The sequence below is a fragment of the Elephas maximus genome, chromosome X, assembly GCF_024166365.1.
Source record: "Elephas maximus indicus isolate mEleMax1 chromosome X, mEleMax1 primary haplotype, whole genome shotgun sequence".
NCBI classification, from domain to species: domain Eukaryota; kingdom Metazoa; phylum Chordata; class Mammalia; order Proboscidea; family Elephantidae; genus Elephas; species Elephas maximus.
In genome coordinates, this window is record NC_064846.1 from 51,165,993 (window position 1) to 51,173,634 (window position 7,642).

Here is a 7,642-nt window from a genome sequence, read left to right on the forward strand (position 1 = left end):
TGGCCAGGGAAAAAATGTGACTTAAAAGGGGCTAAGGGAAAGCCCAAGATCTGGTTGGAGTCAGGCTGTGGTTTCTTTGGGAAATCTTGCACCCCTGGGAGGGAACGGCCAGTTCTCAAAAGTCCCCAGCAATCCAACTGGTGTTCATTAACAGAAGAAGCCACGCTCCCTGGTGGCTGACCTCTGAACTAAGGTTGGACCTACAGCAGGGACAAGCATTAGGCCTATCCATCCAGAGGATTCTATGGTCAGCAATTTAGTGTCTGGAGGTTATGAGGACAGACTTGGGTCACGGCTACGAAGGCCAATGAATCCAAGACAGGCAGGTAAGATGGTAGGCTGCTGCCCCAAGTCCCAAGAACTGGCGATCAGATGCTGATGAGCCAAATGTAGGATCCAGAGCAGGGCAAAAGCCAGAAAGTTTTGCCAGAAAGTCCACATATATTGAATGCAGGCTACACTCCCAAGGAAACTCACTTTCAACTGATTGGCTATTCACAGCAGATCGCATCATGGAAGTGATCACATTATGTCAGATCTCATCATGGAAGTGATTACATCATTATACAACTGCAAAACTACATCTTGACTACCAAACCACTGAGAATCCTGGCCCACCCAAGTTGACACACAACCTTAACCACCACAGTCCATCCCTTGTCAACTTGGGACCAGTATACATGTCCTTAAATCATACAGAATCTCTGAATAAAGACAATTATAAAGTTATACATGCACCTAACATGATGCAACTAACATGCATACAACCTAAAATGCACTAGCCCTATTTACATCTTATATTTTATAAGCGAAGAAAACAAAAATACCTGATGCACACATACAAGGCAGAAATACTCATAACAATTACAGTCCTCATTTCTGCAACTGGTCACATGGTTCTAACTGGTATATAGAACTACATTCTTCCACCACCCATTCCATATTCCCTTTGCCCTCAGCTGGTCTTGGTTCTTTGCCTGGTAGGGTGACCAAACTCACATTCCTGAAGGGTTTGGGCCATTAGTAGTCTTGTCACAATTGGGTTGCTGTAGTTTTCCATTGTCTATAATCACAGGGCATGGTAGTACTAAGAGATGCCCTAAGGGATCTCATGCATTCCAGACATACTCTTCTTTACCTCCATTATGTAATATCAATCCGATTTCCTCTTGGTAATCAGGATCAATCACACCAGCCAATATGGTAACTCCCTTCTTTGCCTGTTGATCCAGAGACATAAGGAGCCCAAAGTGGCCAGGTGGCATTCTTAACTTCCAGTTCAATGGAATCCATGACGTGCCTCTAGGCAGGAGCATTCTTCTCTTTGGAACTAAGACCTCTAGACACGTACAGCATAAGGTCACGGGGACAGGAGGCAAAAATGTGACCAGTGGGTCACTAGGGGTAATAGGGAGTGGCGGCACTCCCATTTGCACCCCTTGATTCCTGGACCCATGAATCCTGGCTATGGGAGAAACAGCACCATATATTGGACGCTGGTTTAGAGCATATACACCCTCTTGGAGAACATTGCCCCAACCCTGCAAGGTATTGCCACCTAGCTGGCACCGTAACTGTGTTTTTAGAAGGTCATTCCATCACTCTATCAAGCCAGCTGCTTCAGGATGAGGGGGAACATGGCAAGACCAGTGAATTCCATGAGCATAGGCCCATTGCTATACTTTGTTTGCTATGAAGTGAGTCCCTTGATCCAAGGCGATGCTGTGAGGAATACCATGATGGTGGGTAAGGCATTCTGTAAGTCCACAGATGGTAGTTTTGACAGAAGCATGCATGCAGGGAAGGCAAATCCATATCCAAATTAAGTGTCTATTCTAGTAAGAACAAAACACTGCCCTTTCTATGATGGACGCAGTCCAACGTAATCAACCTTCCACCAGGTTGATGGCTGATCAACTCAGTGTTGGTCTCTGCTGCTGGCAGATTGGGCACTCAGCCGTGGCTGTAGCCAAGTTGGCCTCGGTAAGTGGAAGTCCGTGTTGCTGAACCCATGCATAACCTCCATCCCTGCCACCACGGCCACTTTGTTCACGAGCCCATTGGGCAATGATGGGAGTGGTTGGGGAAAGGAGATGACTGGTTTCCACAGAATGCATCATCCTATCCACTTGATTGTTAAAATCATCCTCTGCTGAGGTCACCCTTTGGTGAGTACTCACATGAGACACAAATATCTTCACTTCTGTGGCCCATTTAGAGAGGTCTATTTTTTTTTTATCCACATACCTCTTCCCCATAAATCCTAATCTCGGATTTTCCAATCATGTTCCTTCCAAGACCCTGACCATCCAGCCAAACCATTGGTCACAGCCCACGAATCAGTATATAGTCGCACATCTGGCCATTTCACCTTCCAAGCAAAGTGAACAACCAGGTGCACTGCTCAAAGCTCTGCCCATTGGGACAATTTCCCTCCACCACTGTCCTTCAGGGAGGTCCCAGAAAGGGGCTGTAGTGCAGCTGCTGTCTACTTTCGAGTGGTGCCTGTATATTGCACACAGCCACCTATAAACTAGGCATGAGTTTTCTCTTCCTCAGTCAACTGATCATAAGGAACTCCCATGAGGCCATAGGTGCAGACTGGGAGATGGAAGGTAATGTGACAGGAATGGAAACCATGGGCATTTGGGCCACTTCCTCATGCAACCTACTTGTGCCTTCAGGTCCTGCTCAGGCCCGATCTTGTATATACCACTTCCACTTAGTGATGGAGTGCTGCTGTGCATGTCCAATTTTAAGACTTTGTGGGTCAGACAACACCCAGTTCATGATGGGCAGCTCAGACTGCATGGTGACTTGGTGGCCCATGGTTAAGCGTTCAGTCTCTATTAAGGCCCAGTAACAAGCCAAAAGCTGTTTCTCAAAAGGAGAGTAGTTATCTGCAGGGGATGGCAGGGCTTTGCTCCAAAACCCTAAGGGTCTGCACTGTGATTCACCAATAGGGGCCTGCCAAAGATTTCTTCCCCCTCCCCCCCTTCGGACTCTTCTGCTTCCTGACAGCCGCAGTCTCTTGGCCGGGAGGCAACTGCTTCCGCCCAGGCTGCATGGATTCACCTCGCCCACACTGACCGGGACCCTGAGCTGGTGTTGCCTTTTTCCAATTCTAGACTTTCTTCGACGCCTTCCACTACCTCTCTCTCCTTTCTCTCGAACACCTGGCTCCACGTGCCATCTTTGCTTCTTCTTGGAAGGCTGTGAAGCCTGGCTCGACTGGGGAACAACTCCCCTGGCCTGTGACACCATGCTGGAGGGATCCCTGGGGCTTTTTTTTTTTTTTTTGGCTTGTTTTGCTTTGTTCTGTTTTGTTTGTTTTCTTTATCTTTTCACACATGGGAGGCCCTTCTAGTCAGGCTGCACTGCACTGCACTCCCAATCTCTGCAGCTGTGTAGGTGGGATCCCTGGGGCGTTTCTTTTTTTCTTTCTTTCTCTCATTTCCCCTTTCTTTCTTCATTTCTCAGTTCTCGTCTGTCTATACTTACCTTCTTTACCTGTCTCCTGAATACCTGATGTTATGTGACATCTATACCCATTCTAGCAAGGTTATACTGTACAGTCAGGGATCCACTTCCCCAGTCTTCACAGCTGCACTGGTGGGACCCCTAGGGCTTTTCTTTTCTATTCCAAATTTTTATCTAGTTATTTTTTTCCCTTTTTCTCCTTTTTGCTTTTCTCCATTTCTGTTTCTCATCTCTCCACTCCAATTGCAAGCTCCCTTAGCAATCTTTTTTTTCTTCCTTTGTTTGTTGGTCTTTGGCTCCTGTATCTCTCTCCTCTTTCCCATACCCATATTAGGTCCACACATCACTACCTCCCCCCCCGCGTTCCTGCCTACCTGCACTGTGCGCTGAACATCACACCCCCGGGCAGCACAGGCATGGCCTACCAGAACCTGCCTGGCACTGATTCCTGGCCTGCCCTGTTGGCCCTACTACATGCCACAAATAACCCATCCCAGCTCCTCCCTTTCAGCTGGAACTGCCCTGACGCACCATAGCTAAATGGCCAGCCCCATCCATTGGACAAGGAGGTGAAAACTATTGTGACTACAGAGAAGCAAACAACAAAGAATGCACAACCCACCTGCTCAGACGCAACCAAATAAAACAAAAAAGCAAGATGAAACAAACAAATCTATGATCAAGAAATGAAGAAAATAACTACTGAATATCCCAAAGATAGCAAACAATATCAAAATATATTTTAAAAAAAGGGCAGAATGGTTCCAGTAGGCATCCAAAATAAAACACCAAATGACTTATCAGTAGAAGAAAAGGCACTAGAACTACCTGACAGGGAATTCAAATCTCTAATATTCAGAGCTATCCAAGAGTTGAAACAAGCAGCAGACAAAAAAGAAGAAAAAATAGACAAACTCATGGAAGAGACAGAAAAATTCATGGAAAATACAGACAAAAAATAGAAGAATTCAGGAAAATAATACAGGAACAAAATGCTAAAATAAATTCACAACAAGAAATCATTAAAAAACAATTAGAAATCCAAAAGATAAACAACAGGATTTCAGAAATGGACAGCATCATAGAAGGGCTGAGGAGCAAGTTTGAAACAATGGAAGACCAAAAATCAAACCAAACCCACTGCTGTTGAGTCAATTCTGACTCATAGCAACCCCATAGGACAGAGTAGAGCTGCCCCATAGAGTTTCCAAGGAGTGCCTGGCGGATTCGAACTGCCGACCTCTTGGTTAGCAGCCGTAGCACTTAATCACTATGCCACCAGGGTTTCCCAATGGAAGACAGGATCAGCAAAATTCAATACAAACACTTGGATTCAATACATTTTTAGGAAAAATCAGAAAAAAAGAACAAAGAAAAATGAGGAAACCCTGAGAATTATTTGGGATACAATCAAAAAGCAAAAATTTGTGAGTGATCAGACTTCCAGAACAGGGAGAGAAAACAGAAAACACAGAGAGGATCATTGAAGAATTGCTGACAGAAAACTTCCCTAATATCATGAATGATGAAAAGCTGAACATCCAAGAAGCTCAACGAACCCCATATAGAATAGACCGCAAAAGAAAAACACCAAGGCATATCATAATCACACTTGCTAAAACCAAAGATGAAGAAAAAATCCTAAGAGCAGCTCGAGAGAAACAAAAAGTCACATACAGAGACGAAACAATAAGTCTAAGATCTGATTATGCAGCAGAAACCATGCAGGCAAGAAGGCAATGGAATGACATATATAAAACATTGAAAGAAAAAAATTGCCATCCACGAATAATATATCTTGCAAAACTTTCATTCAAATATGATGGTGAAATTAGGACATTTCCAGATAAACAGAAATTAAGGGAATATGTAAAAACCAAATCAAACTTACAAGAATTATTAAAGTGAGTCCTTTGGTCTGAGAACAAACAACATCAGACCACAGCCTGAATCTAGGACACAAGATACTAACCTAGGAAATAAACTCTCAAGGACTATCCAAAACCATAAAAATTGTAACAGGGAAGCAGAGAGATTAATCTGTAAATAACAACAATGACAGAACAATAAAAGAGGGAATAAATGGTGTAGGTATAGAACTTTCTAACTGAGAGGAAGGCAAGGCGATACTAAGTAAAAATGCACTAGTTCAAACTTAGGAAGATAAAGGCATATTTCAAGGTAACAACAAAGAAAGTTAACAAACCTACCAGTCAAAATAAAGAAGAAGAGGGGCCAAGATGGTGGAGTAGCCAGACACTTCCGGTGAACCCTCTTACAACAAAGATCCAAAAAAACAAGCAAAACAATTATATTTATGACAAGCTCAGAGCCCTGAACATCAAAGGCAAAGTTAGAAAACAGACTGAGCAGCAGGGGGAGGGAGAGATGGTTCAGAATTGGAGAGGAGTTGCTGGACCTGAATTGCAGGGAACCCTCAGGCACCATTCTTGGGAGCAGCTGTGGTGGGCTGGTGGTAGCGTTTGGTCGCAGTTTCCTCAGGGAGAAACAGCCAGCAGCACAGCCTACTCACACCTCCAGAACCAGAGAAGAACAGTGCTCTCGGCAAAAGCTAAGTACTTGCATATATTTTACTGCACCCCCAGCCCCCAAGCCAGCTTCAGTGGCTGTTGATTTTCCTGGGCCTGAGATAAATTTTTTTTTCAAGATAGTCCTGCTGCATGCTCTGAGCCATTCTCCCAGCCTTGGAGAAGGAACAAATTCACAATTGGGGGGAAAGATAATCTGCCCACTCCACTAACCTGGGGATCTCAGGACAGAAGACTGTTTATGTCCAGGCATAAACGGTCCATAGATTTTGAATAACTTTCCCCCCTGCATGGATATGTGTGGGCCTATTTCAGGAGAATAAACACTTGCTGGAAGACTGCAACTACCCCAGCTGCGTGGTGAAGAGGTGGGCATTTGAGGTTTGACACCGCTTTGCTATTAATAGGGTCCTCAAATACCCACAACAGGGGCCTAAGAATTGGTGGCTCCACTCAGGTCACCCAGCCACCCGTGACAGGGGTCCAAGGATAACTGGTATCTCCAAGTCCTTAAAACCAAAAGCATTTTGTGCCCATGATCTGTCTGCAGAACCCACCCACCTCTGCGCTCTGGGGAATACGGATGTGCTGTCCTCACAGACACTTGAGAAGTGGTTCTCAGACCCCCGCCTTATTCAAAGTGTGACCCCCTGCTGCAACCAGATACAGGTACCTACACCAATTGCCCCACCCCTCTAAGACTGTAAGACACAGCCTGTACCACACACTTGATGACCAACTACCTGGACACATGAGCTGAATCCATACAAGAAAAGTGAATGGACTTCTAGGCTGATATACCTGATAAGAGCTCTAGCCATCTGGTGACAGGATGTTAGAGCATCAAAGATGAATATAATCAAGCTAGCTCACTCAAGCAGACTATCCGGGCATATCAAAACAAAATAAAGCAAGAAGCTAGGATACAGTAAGCAAACATAAAATAAACTAATACAATAACTTATAGATGGCTCGGAGACAACAATCAATATCAAATCACATAAAGAAGCAGACCATGATTACTTCAACAAGATCTGAAAACAAAGAATCAAGGGATCTTCTGGATGAAGGTGCTTTCCTGGAATTACCAGATGCAGAATACAAAAGATTAATATACAGAACACTTCAAGACATCAGGAATGAGATCAGGAAGGAGATCAGGCAATACGCAGACCAAGCCAAGGAACACACAGATAAAGCAGTTGAAGAAATTAAAAAGGTTATTCAAGAATATAATGAAAAATTTAATAAGCTTCAAGAATACATAGAGAGACAGCAATCAGAAATTCAGAAGATTAACAATAAAATGATGGAATTAGACAACTCAATAGAAAGTCAGAGGAGCAGAATTGAGCAAGTGGAAGGCAGTATTGATGAGATTGAAGATAAAGGACTTGGCACCAATATATTTGAAGAAAAATCATACAAAAGAACTTAAAAAATTGAAGAAACCCTAAGAATCATGTGGGACTCTATCAAGAGAAATAACCTACAAGTGATTGGAGTACAAGAACAGAAACGGATGACAGAAAATACAGAGAGAATTGTTGAAGATTTATTGGCAGAAAACTTCCCTGACATCATGAAAGATGTGAAGTTATCTATCCAAGATG